We start from the raw sequence: 13,375 nt of genomic DNA on the forward strand, positions 1-13,375 counted from the left end.
TTTTTTGTACAGTTCTTTAGATCCCTCCACAGAAAACCGGAGGTCCTGGTCATACATAGCCCTCATCCGGATGTCAGTCTCCCTCCTTTCCTGCTCGCGCTCTTGTTCGCGCTCCTCCGCAGTAGGCTGTCTAATGGGTGGTTGAGGCCGGTGTGGTGGTGTGACAGCCTGCCTGGGTCCACTAGACGAACTAGATGAACTCTCCTCATCAGACGAGGAGGAACTTTCGGATGGTGAGGCTGGCCTGCTAGGTGTAGCGGGCTTCTTTGTAGCCCTTGTGTCTTTGATTTTATCTTCATCGCGCAACCGTGAGGTTACTTTGCCTGCACCACGACCTTTTCCTTTGCCTGCAACCTTGGGTGCAACCTTCTTTCCTTGCCTTGAGTTACCCATACCTGTGGAAGGCAAAGTTAACTATGATACACGAGAAGCTTTTCAATTACCGTAACACGGTCGACGGACCGTCGATGGTGTTACGGGCCATATCTCCAACCGTAACTCAATTTGTTCATTTATAACACAGGAAACGTAACACGTTCGACGGATCGTCATACGTGTTACGGTCTGTAACATATTACCGTAATGTGACCCAAATTTCCAGAAAGTTTTCTAGAAATCATAGGTGTTACGGACCGTCAAACGTGTTACAGCCCGTAACACCTTATCGTAACCTGACCCAAATTTCCAGAAAGTTTTTGGAAATCATCGGTGTTAAGGTATGATGTTACGGTCCGTCAACCGTGTTACGGTCCGTAACACCTTACCGTAAAGTTTTCATGGAAATCATAAGTGTTACGATGGGGTGTTACGGTCCGTAACACACGTTACAGCACGAAACACTGAAAGTCGGGCAATCAGTTCACAGATGCACAACTTTGCCAATTTTTTCCGTTTAAGCACGAGGCCAAGATTTTTGACTTTATGCTCTTTGGGTATGGTGTAAAACACCAGTTGATCCCCTCACATACCTCGGGTTACTCAGACTTCACCCGGTTTGACCAAAGGTTTCTTTGAAACCTTTTATCGAACAGTTGGTGGGCAAACCAATTTAGTAGTTTCACGAATGAAACTTTCAATCGGGATGCCCTCCGACTCAGTGGGAGACAATGTTCTTGTGGCCACGAGTCTCTCAAACAACAATTATTCAATGAGGATTCAAAATCATTCAAAACCATAACTACATGGCATTGTATACGAATTTACTCATGGAAGATCATATCAATCTTATCGATTGATGAAAGACGAGAGAGAGTCAACATATTGTCATACCTGATCGTTGGCGATGCTTGGATGAAACTCGAGATTAAAGCAAAATAGTGATGGATTTTGAAGAGAAAAACAACAACTATGGAGAAAGAAATATGGAGAGACGGTGAGGGGGAGATGAAGAGAGGATGAGGGAAGTTATGAGGGAGAGGAGGGTTAAAAGAAAAAATTAAGCGCCGGTTGAATTTGAAAGTGTAACCGTCGGGTGATGTATTTAAACATGCCCGACCGTTACGCTTAGAGTTACGGACCGTAACATGAGATACGAGACGTAACTCGTGTTACGGTCAACCAAACGACCCCGTTTTCAGTTTTCATTAATGACATGGCACTATAGCCGATGGACCGTAACTCGTGTTACGGTCCGTATTACCTGGCGTAACGGGTGCAATTTTTCCAGTGGTTGCCCAGATTGTTGTCAAGGTTACGCTCATGAGTTACGGTCCGTAACGCGATTCGATGGTCCGTAACTCTTACCGTAACACTTTTCCCTCATCCTTTAGTGATTTTTGCATTTTTTTTTCTCTTGTTACGCTCCATTATACGAATCGTAACATGAGTTACGGGCCATAACGTGGAGCGTCCTTCCTTGCAAACTTTAGCACACACTTTCTTTTGGCCTCTTCAGTCCTCAAAATCCTACCACATCAGCAAGCATAAAAAACATAAAAGAAAACAAAGGAAATACGAAATTTAAAGTACTTATAAAGTAGTAAATGTGGGTTGTCTCCCACACAGCGCTTGGTTTAACGTCACGGCTCGACGTGATACCTCAATTTTCAGTTCAGGAACCGTATTTCAAACGATACCTATCAACCACCTTACCATCATCAATGCACCAATGGTAGTGCTTTACTCTTTGTGCATTCAGTTTAAAAGTCCGAGTGCCATCCTCAGTTTTCACCTCAATGACACTTCCATTTAGGGAAACACATGCGATTTCAAACGGACCTGACCATCGAGACTTTAGCTTGCCCGGAAAGAACTTTAGGCACGAATTGTACAACAAGACCAAGTCCTTCGGCTGAAAATCCCTTTTGAGGATCTTCGAGTCATAATAGTATTTCATCTTTTCCTTGTACAGTGTTGCACTTTCATAGGCATTGTACCTAAATTCATCCATCTCGTTGATTTGAAACAACCTCAGCTTTGTTGCTTCATGCCAATCCATGTTCAACTTTTTCAATGCCCAAAGGGCTTTATGCTCAAGCTCAATAGGAAAATGACATGCCTTCCCAAATACCAACTTATACGGTGAAGTCCCAATAGGCGTTTTGAACGTCGTGCGATATGCCCATAGAGCATCATCCAACTTTTTGGACCAGTCAGTGCGATTCACATTGACCGTCTTTGTCAAGATGTTTTTTATCTCTCTGTTAGAGACTTCAACCTGACCACTCGTCTGAGGATGATACAGAGTGGCAATCCTGTGATGCACGCCATATTTTTCAAGAAGATCAGCAAATGTTTTGTTGCAGAAATGAGAACCACCATCACTAATAATAGCTCTAGGAGTGCCAAATCTAGTAAAGATGTTCTTTTTTAGAAAGGCATTGACTCTTCTACCATCATTGTTAGGCAAGGCCACCGCCTCCACCCACTTGGAGACATAATCCACCGAAACAAGAATATATTTCAAGCCATATGAGCTCACGAAGGGCCCCATAAAATCAATGCCCCACACATCAAAGAGCTCCACCTCAAGCACAAAATTCATCGGTGTTTCATGCTTCCGACCTATTGTGCCCTGGCGTTGGCATTTATCACAAGAACGTGCCAACATATTAAGCATCACGATAGATGGCTGGCCAATAGTACCCACACTCTAGCACCTTGGCTGCAGTTCTATTTCCACTGTGATGCCCACCAACCGGAGAATCATGACAAGCCTTCAAAATATCCATCACCTCAGATTCAGCCACACATCTTCTGATCATATTGTCTGCACAAGTCCTGAATAAGTAAGGCTCATCCCAATAATACTCTCAAGAATTTCTTCTTTTGATATGCCTTCAAATCTTCAGGAACAATGCCAGTTACCAAATAATTGGCAATATCGGCATACCATGGTGCCACATCATTGGAGATTGCCAAGACTCTTTCATCCGGAAATGTGTCATCAATATCCAGCACATCAATCGGTCTCCCTGGTGCTTCAAGTCTGGAGAGATGGTCAACTACTTGATTTTCTGACCCTTTTCGGTCTTTGACTTCAAAGTTAAATTCTTGTAGCAACAACACCCATCTTATCAACCGAGGCTTAGCATCTTTTTTAGCCATCAAGTGTCGCAGGGCAGTATGGTCAGTGTGAACCACTACCTTGGCACCCAATAAATAAGCCAGGAACTTTTCAAAGGCATAAACAATAGCAAGTAGTTCTTGCTCCGTTACTATATAGTTCAGTTGAGCTCCATTTAGTGTTTTACTGGCATAATAAATTGGGTACAAGATTTTGTTGAGCCGCTAACCAAGCACAGCGCCAATTGCAAGACCACTGGCATCACACATTAATTCAAAGGGCAATGACCAATCCGGGGACACAACAATAGGGGCGGAGGTTAATTTCAGCTTCAACTCGTCGAAAGCCTTGATGCACTTCTCATGAAAATTGAATTTGGACTCCTTTTCCAAGAGTTTGCACATTGGGTTTGCAATTTTGGAGAAGTCTTTGATAAATATTCTATAAAATCCGGCGTGCCCCAAGCAACTCCGAAGCCCTTTTACTGAGATGGGTGGAGGGAGTTTTGAAATCACATCGATTTTGGCTTGTCAACCTCAATCCCTCTTTCGGAAATCTTATGGCCAAGGACAATTCCCTCCTTTACCATAAAATGACACTTTTCCCAGTTGAGAACTCTCCTCACATCTTTGTAGCACCCGATCAAGATGGTCTAAACATTCGTCGAATGAATCTCCCACCACAGAGAAGTTATCCATGAAGACTTCAAGAAAATGTTCAACCATGTCCGAGAATATGGACATCATGCATCATTGGAAAGTAGCTGGGGCATTGCAAAGACCAAATGGCATCCGGCTGAAAGCGAATGTCCCATAGGGACAAGTGAAAGTAGTATTTTCTTGGTCTTCCAATGTAATGTTGATTTGGTTGTACCCTGAGTACCCATCCAAGAAACAATAATAAGACCTTCCAGCTAGCCGATCAAGCATTTGATCAATAAAAGGCATCGGAAAATGATCCTTGCAAGATGCAGTGTTCAGCTTTCTGTAGTTCATACACACTCTCCAACCGGTGACAGTTCTTGTAGGAATCAACTTATTTTTAGAATTAGTGACAACAGTGATGCCCCGTTTCTTTGGCACGCACTGGACTGGACTTACCCATGGACTGTTGGCAATCGGGTAAACCACCCCAGCATCTAGCCACTTAATAATCTCTTTCTTTACCACCTCTTGCATCGGTGGATTCAATCTTCTCTGATGCTTAACACTTGATGAACTTTCCTCCTCCAACTGAATTCGGTGCTCACAAATTCCGGAGGGAATCCCCCGGATGTCTGCAATAGTCCAACCCAAAGCTCTCAAATGTTTCCTCAAAACTGCGATGAGTCTATGAGTTTGGCCCTCATTCAGAAGTGATAACACAATAACTGGAGGGTGGAATTTGCTCCAAGAAACTCATATCTAAGATGGGATGGAAGTTGCCTGAGCTCCAACTTTGGTGGCTCAATAATTGACGATTTTGCTGGAGGAGTTGTTCGCTTCTCTAAATCAAGAGACAATTTCTTGGGCTCATAAGAGTAAGACCCCAGACCGGTGAGTGAATTCACCGTCTCAATATATCCCTCCATTTCTTTTGCATCAAAATTTACCAAAATGGCCAATAATGTTTCACCCAAACATTCTTCCTCCATCTTGAATTCTACCGCTTCATCTACCACATCAAGATAATTTATGACTGAAATACTTTGATAAAGACTAAGCAATTTCATACCCTTGTGCATATTTTTCTGCCAACTTCTTTGATAATAGATCCACCGTGGTTTGCAATTGAGCAAAGGCATGGTCTCTCTCATGGTTTTCTTTTGCAACGGCAGCTAGTGATGGACTACTATAAGAGAGACTCTCACTATCAGTTGAATGCCAAGTTTGATTGTGGGTGGTGAGTTTATCAAGCAAACGGGTGATGGCGATAAATGACTTGTCCATGAAGCATCCTCCCGTGGCAATATTGACAACAATCTGATTCATTGTATCTAAGCCTTTGTAGAATTTCTCTGTAAGAATAGCATCCGGAAACCCGTGAGTTGGAGATTGAGCTAGATAGTACTTGAACCGCTCCCATACCAAATATAATTGTTCCCCCGGGAGTTGTTTGAACTCAAATATCTTATCTCGAAGTTTAGCCTTTTTGTTCGGTGGGAACCACTTCCTCAGAAATGTATTGGCTAGCTCGCTCTAGGTATGAATAGAATTGCTGGGAAGCTTTTCATAACATTCCCTTGCTTGGCCAGCCAAGGAATATTTGAAGACCCGTAACCGAAGTGCATCAGCAGAAACAACACCTTGGGATTGTTGAGCACACACGTGCAAGAAGTTCTTCAAATGTCGAAGTGGATAATCCTCCAAAGAATTTCGAAAATAACCACCTTCAAGTTTCAGCAGCTGATAGATAGAACTATCAATTTTGAATGTAGCATTTCCAGTCCTAGGAGGAACCACAGCAGAAGCACAATCAGCTTCATTGATGAATTCCACAAATATATTCTCATCTTCGTCCTCTTCTGGTGCAGGTGGGTTCACTTGGAGTCCACCTTGTTTTCCTTGATTTCGATTCTGTCTTCCAACCATTTTTACCTGGTTCACCACAACAGGAAACAAGGTGTGATGGAATAGAATTTTTTTTAAAGAAGAGTACGCAACAATCAGTAATTTCAAAACCGTATTCCCCGACAACGGCGCCAAAATTTGATACGCTCAAATTACACCTATTAATGGCGTAAAGTGGACGTTGTCAAATATAGTAACCCAAACAAGGTTGGAGTCGAATCCCACAGGGAATATGGAGAGAAAAAGGTACTAATTGTATGCGATACTAGTCTTTAAAGGCTTTAATCATATTCCGAATAGTTTGAAATATTTGTTGAGTAGTATAATTGAATACTTTGACTTGAATTGTACTTAATGCGAGAGAGAGACTAAGGTTGTGTTCCCCATTTTGATTAGATATTACGCTTCAGGTTTCAATGTGATATATTTCTAATGGTTGTTCTAAGAGTATGCACTTGATCTCTTAAGGACTTCCTAATGTTTCCCAATAGTTAGGTCGTATTTCCTCTTTATGATTTTTTCAAATGTAAAAGAGTTGAAATCGAAAAGCGACCAATAATGCCAATTAGACTTGTTCTTATCCCTAAGTTAGTCTATTAAACGAGGGTTAACGCCCCGAGTCATTGTTATTCAATCTTACCAATACTGACTCTCTTTCCCAAGAAAAGTTAGTATAATGGCTTGAGCTAATGCTTGCAATCATTAGCCAACGCTAACGCACAAAGATAGAATAAATACTAACAACTATTATGCATATATCAATAGTAGAAACCCATTCACATAATACCCATCATGGGATCCACAACCTTAGAATTAAAATTAGCTACTCATCATTTTGGTTAACAAAGAAAGCTTAAAAGTTAACATAATATATGTCACGCCCCGAACCTGGGCCTGGACGTAACACGACACCCGGTGCCTGACTGCATGTGACCGAGCGAACCAACTGGCTGGCTGAATCAACATGTGATATCAAAAACATAACTGAATGTGGAAACAACTAAACACATGCTGATATACTAAAGGTCTGACTGAAATCATAATGCGAAAATACTTAGACAATCTGAAATATCTGAGCATAGCCAACATGGCTTAAACCAAAACAACTGAACAACTGCCAACAAGGCTAACATAATAAATATCTGACTGTCCGAACTGTGTCTATGAAGCCTCTAAAGTACTGAATAATAGAGCTGTCTATAAACTGAAATAACTGGATAGCTGACAAAGCCCCGAAGGAATTTGGGGCTCACCAGTAGCTGATACGTGCACTCCTAAAGAGCTGGGTCGTCAACCTGTATATCGTTGCCTGCATCGCGAGATGCAGGCCCCCAAGCAATAAAAAGGGACATCAGCACATTTGAATTATACTGGTATGTAAAGCAACTGAAGCAATAAAATACTGAAACTGAAACTGGAGCTGATAACTGTAACTGTAATAGCAAGGAAGTAGAGATATGGATACTCCCTACTCTGTATCTGAATCATCTGTATTATCTGTGTTTGTATATGTGGGGCCTTGGCCCAATAATAAATGCACTCTATGGCCTCGGCCTAGTAGTGCGTCAGTCAATGGCCTCGACCATGTATACGTATACACAAGACTGTGCTGTGCCCTCGGGCAAAATCACATATGTATAATTATGGTTAATTAATAAGGACTGAGACCATAACAACAATGAACAATGCTGAACTGAAATAGACATGATGGACTGAATTGAAAACACTGACTGTTTCTGAGCATACTGAATTTCTAGACTGAGACTCATGTGGTAACAATACATAAGTCTATAAAGATTACGTGCTGAGTTCATGATATTCAAATTGATAACCATGAACGAATTCTGTAACTGCAACCCTAGAAGATAACAATTCTACAACATATCATAAAACTGGGCTAAACTGTATTCTGAGTCAAATTACTGACAAGTATGAAGAATGAGGCGTAGGGAGAATCATGAACATTCCCTAACGTAGATAGTTAGCCTCACATACCTTAATTCAAGCCTTTGAGCGTAATACAATGTTCGTCACCCCTTTCAACTTTGATCTATATTGATACAAGTCAAAGAGATTCTATATTAGCAATAATATTCATGCTTTGGTCATCTAAGCATTTTATCAAACATTTAGTGGGCATAAAGCTCAACAATCTCCATTAATGGTGTTTCTTCACCCAATTCCCATTCTATTACTTCTAGGTGATTCTACAATCTCAATTAGGTGTAATTAACATCATTCTCCATCACCCATATCATTATAACAATCTCAAGTCAACAATCCAAAACCCTACTATAGTTCGTGTAATTCTCTTTACTAAACCCATTTACTATTCTCCCAAGAACTCATCAATTCACTATTATGAATAATTAGAGTGTAGAAGCATTACCTTTTTGACTTTCAATCCTCTTGAATACGAGATCTAGGGTTTCCACGCCCAACAATAATGTTCCACTCACAACTCTATTGATTAGAAGGGTTTACTCAAGTTAGAAAGAGATTAGGGACTTGAATTCAACCTAGAATCATGATAAAACTTACCTTGGAGGGTTCTTGAGGCTTGGAACTTGTTCCCTCTGACTTTAGGGTGATTTTTCGTGACTAGGGGTGTTAGGGAAATAAATCCCAAGCTTAAATATAACTTAAAACGCGAAATCCCGACTTTTGACCCGAAACCCGACCTGTTACGCGATGGGTCCGTGATTCACGTGCATCGCACGATATTCTGCAGCTCAATACTCAGAGTTTCGCGATCGGCCCGCTTTGCGGGGCCATCGCACGCGCCCTCACGCGCTTCGAGAAGCGACGGGCGTCGGTTCCGCACAGTGTTCGGTAAAATGGACATAACTTCTTGTACACAGCTCTGTTTTGGCTCCACAATATACCGTTGGAAAGATATTTCAAAGGACTACAACTTTCATGCTTTAAGTTTCCTCAAATTCTCAACGTATTTTCACTAAATGTGACTGGAAGGCAGACGTATCGAAAACTTAACCGATTCTATAGAATTTTAAGTGCCTTACTATTAGCCATATTGAGACGATCATATCTCCTTGCTCCCATCTCTGATTGGCTTGGTCCTTATATCGTTAGAAAGGTATTTCTACATACTACAACTTTCATTAAGGGTACTTTCCCAAATTCCCAACTAATCAAGGATTTATGGCTGCCCGAAGTAGGCCTATCAACCATTTTCGCAAAATGTTCAAACCTTCAGTTTTTCCACTAAAGATCTATTAACATGAGTCTAACCTTAGTTCTACGATACGAGGTGTAACAATATACTTACAATGCTAATACAATATGGAATGAAAGTGAAGTTGGAGCTTTAAATGCTCCAACCGCTTCAAATATTTAAGGCTTAAAGTTAATGCTCCAAAGAAAATCAGAATTCTTGATTAAAACCCTAACTTTAAGTATTTATAGGGCCAGAAATCGCGCCAAGTTTCTGCACAAAAACACCCTTATGCGGCATCGTTATGGACCGTAACGCAGGTTACGGTCCGTCCTTCGATTTCGTCCTTTGTCAGCTTGATTAGGTCAACCGTCACGGCTTTTTGCGACGGACCGTAACACAGGTTACGGTCCGTATCTTCCAGCGGATCATGGCCTCAGTCTTCAGTGGCCAATGCGTTACGCCATGACATTATGCTCCGTAACCTGAGTTACGGACCGTCCTTCTGGGCGTAACCTGTGACACTACTTAGGCTTCTTACTGGAAATTTTCCTCAGCTTACGGACCGTCATTTGATAGCGGCACGTATCTGGATCTTCCTCTCTGGTACGGATCACGTTACGGTCCGTAACTCTAGTTACGGACCGTCCTTTTTGCTCCAAGTTGTCCGTTTTTCAGCATTTCTTATCATTTCCATTCCTTAGTCAACCAACCCTACAGAACACCAAAATAACATAAGAAATGATGTAAAAACACTTAAAAACAAGCAACACTTCTAGTGATAAAAGTATAAAATATGCCGAAATTCACGGCACATCACCAAACGGACCGTCATTTGATAGCGGCACGTATCTGGATCTTCCTCTCTGGTACGGATCACGTTACGGTCCGTAACTCTAGTTACGGACCGTCCTTTTTGCTCCAAGTTGTCCGTTTTTCAGCATTTCTTATCATTTCCGTTCCTTAGTCAACCAACCCTACAAAACACTAAAATAACATAAGAAATGATGTAAAAACAATTAAAAACAAGCAACACTTCTAGTGATAAAGGTATAAAATGTGCCGAAATTCACGGCACATCACCAAGCAGTGCTCACACTTTTCTAATTTAGCACTTTCGAAATTTGACAACAATTTCTTTTTGGCTAGAACATTTACTCCTTTCTCGCTAATGTGGCTAAGCCTCCTATGCCATAACGTTGAAGAGCTATTGCTCTCAACTGCATTCACCATATTAACACAGGTAGAGGCCGTAGTCCAGTATAGACCACGATGCTTTTCGCCACGAGCCACAATCATGGAACCCTTAGTGAGCTTCCACTTTCCAGCACCATTGGTACTGACAAATCCCTCATCATCCAAAACACCAACAGAGATCAAGTGCAAACGAACATCAGGTGCATGCTTTACATTGTTTAAAACTAGTTTAGTTCCAATACTAGTTTCCAAACAAATCGTTCCAACACCAGCCACCCTAGATACAGTCTCATTACCCATACTCAAAGTTCCAAAGTCACCCGGAGTTTAGGATGAGAAAAATTCCTTCCTGGATGTCACATGAGATGCGGCACCACTGTCCACAACCCAGCTTGACTCATCACAAACAATATTTATCAGATCCGCATCAAGGACAGTAACAAGATCTTTTGTAGTGACAGCGGCAACACGATTGCCATCTTCTTTCTTTTCCTCCTTATCTGTATTCTCTTTTTTCAAAATCCGGCAGAACTTCTTTGTGTGCCCTTTTTTCCCGCAATGATAGCACCCAATATCTTTAAGTCTGCTTCTGGATTTGCTTCTATGATGTTCTCTATTTTGAGAACCATGATTCTTGCCTCTCCCCCTAGTGTCAGTCACCAAGACATCTGATGAGGAGGAACCTTGAGATTTTCTTCTCATCTCTTCATTTAAAAGACTGCTCTTGGAAAGATCCATAGAGATCACATCATCCGGAGCAGAATTTGATGATGAAGTTCTAATAATTTCCCAAGAATCTGGTAGGGAACCAAGTAGAAACAAGCCTTCAATTTCTTCATCAAAATTAATGCCCATAGCAGATAATTGGTTCATGATCCCCTGAAAAATATTCAGATGATCTGTCATTGCGGAACCATCGTGGTATTTTAAACCCAGCATTTGATTTATCAAAAACATCTTGTTGTTACCAGTTTTCCGAGCATACAAACTTTCAAGATGCTCTCATAGGGTCCGAGCATGTGTCTCCCCAGAAATATGGTTCAACACATTATCGTTAACCCACTGTCTAATAAAGCTGCAAACCTGCCGATACAACAAATTTCACTCTTCATCTGATTTATTATCAGTCTTTTTAGTGGCAAAGACAGGTTGATGAAAATTCTTGATATAGAGTAAATCTTCCATTTCCCCCTTCCAAATGACATAATTTACGCCACTCAAAGTAACCATTCTCCTAGTGTTGGCTTCCATCGTTTATCACAAATACAAATACTATTTATTCAGAGACCAAAGTAATTCTTTTCTGATGTGGAAGTTCAGACTGTGCTGCAACCACAGAGCATACTCAGACAGAACCTTGGCTCTGATACCACTTGTTGGGAATAAAATAGACCCGCAAAAATAATATTCACGGTATTAGTGAAAAACGCGGAACACTAAGTTATGGTTAAGTCAACAAGAATAAAATGAAGCAATAATGACACCGAAATTTTACGTGGAAACCCTTCTGAATAAGGGAAAAATCACGGCTAAGAGGAGCAACTGATATCACTATAGCAAGGAATTTTACACTGTGTAGTAACGAGTACAAATACTCCTAAGACCACTACACCCTCAAAAGAAATAACACTCTTTTGATTTTCCCACCTCACTACAATATCACTCACACTCTATTTTTCTTCACAGACTATTTTCTTACACAGTCTATGGTATACCTCACTTTGCTCTCACTCAGATGTATTGTCTGAGATTTTTGGTGTGTCTTTAAACTGAAAGAGAGCTCCCTATTTATAGGGATGGAGTGTGAAATTTTTTCTCTTGGCATTAATTGCCCTGTGCCAATTCAAAGATTGTATCTGCAAAAGGAAATAGCTGCAGATCACATTCACACACTTTGTCAAAGGAAATAAACATTTCACTTAAATCATGGGTATGGGGCTGGACCCCACAAGAACTTTCCTTCCTTATCTCAGCCTTTTCTTCTGGGATGAAATCATTTTTCAGTTTCAAAATCTCTTTAGTAGCCTCAACGCGCTTGTTCTTAATTTTGTCAGCAATAGCGTGACAATAAATCCCCACCAAATTATTTAATTTTAGATAATATGTTGACACTGCTATATATGTTGCAAAGTTTATTGATACCAACATTCAGATGCTCATTCTTGAAATTCTTGAATTCTTCATCTGAGGCAGTTATATCAGCTAGCATGCTTCTTGAGGTACTAGATGATTTTACGATAGCCTCTCTCTTGACTATGATGTAGTGGGATGCCGGACACACGTTCCTCTTTCACCATGTTTTTGATAAGTTCAGACCAAAAGGCCGATGACTTCTTGGGATAATATTTCTCATTATCGCTTTTCTAATTGTCAACATCTTCTTGATCTCTCTTGTTGTTGATGATGATGGTGCCATGGCAAGAACTTGTAATTTGCTTTTGATTCTTTTGCTTGAATGAAGCATTTGGTGGCTAAATGATATGTATAAATAATGTTACAAGAAATTTTCTTACTAGAAATGTCTACTACAAAATTTTAAGGTTAGCATAGAAAATCAACACAATCAGTGCACAAAACTTGCACTGTAGTGCACAAAGCCTACACAATCAATGGACAAAATTTGCATTGTAGTGCATACAACTTATCAACTCCTTAAAAAATGCAACTAACTACCAACTATAATAATCGACACTTATTGATATACATAGTTTATTTAGTCAATGCAAAAGTTAGACGCACATAGTTAGTGCAAAAGTCATACCATTTGAAAATGTTGTTAATTACCAACTATAATACGAGTACATAGTAAAAAAATCTTACTAACTGATTTCCACCAATTATGTATTTGCCGGATCAAATTTTTATTAAGCGATGAAAATCAATGTAGAAAATAGCCACATTGAAGTTTAGTGATGGACTTTCCAACATTATCAAGAACAACTTCTAAAC

The sequence above is a fragment of the Lycium barbarum genome, chromosome 5 (assembly GCF_019175385.1).
Source record: "Lycium barbarum isolate Lr01 chromosome 5, ASM1917538v2, whole genome shotgun sequence".
Classification (NCBI taxonomy): Eukaryota; Viridiplantae; Streptophyta; class Magnoliopsida; order Solanales; family Solanaceae; genus Lycium; species Lycium barbarum.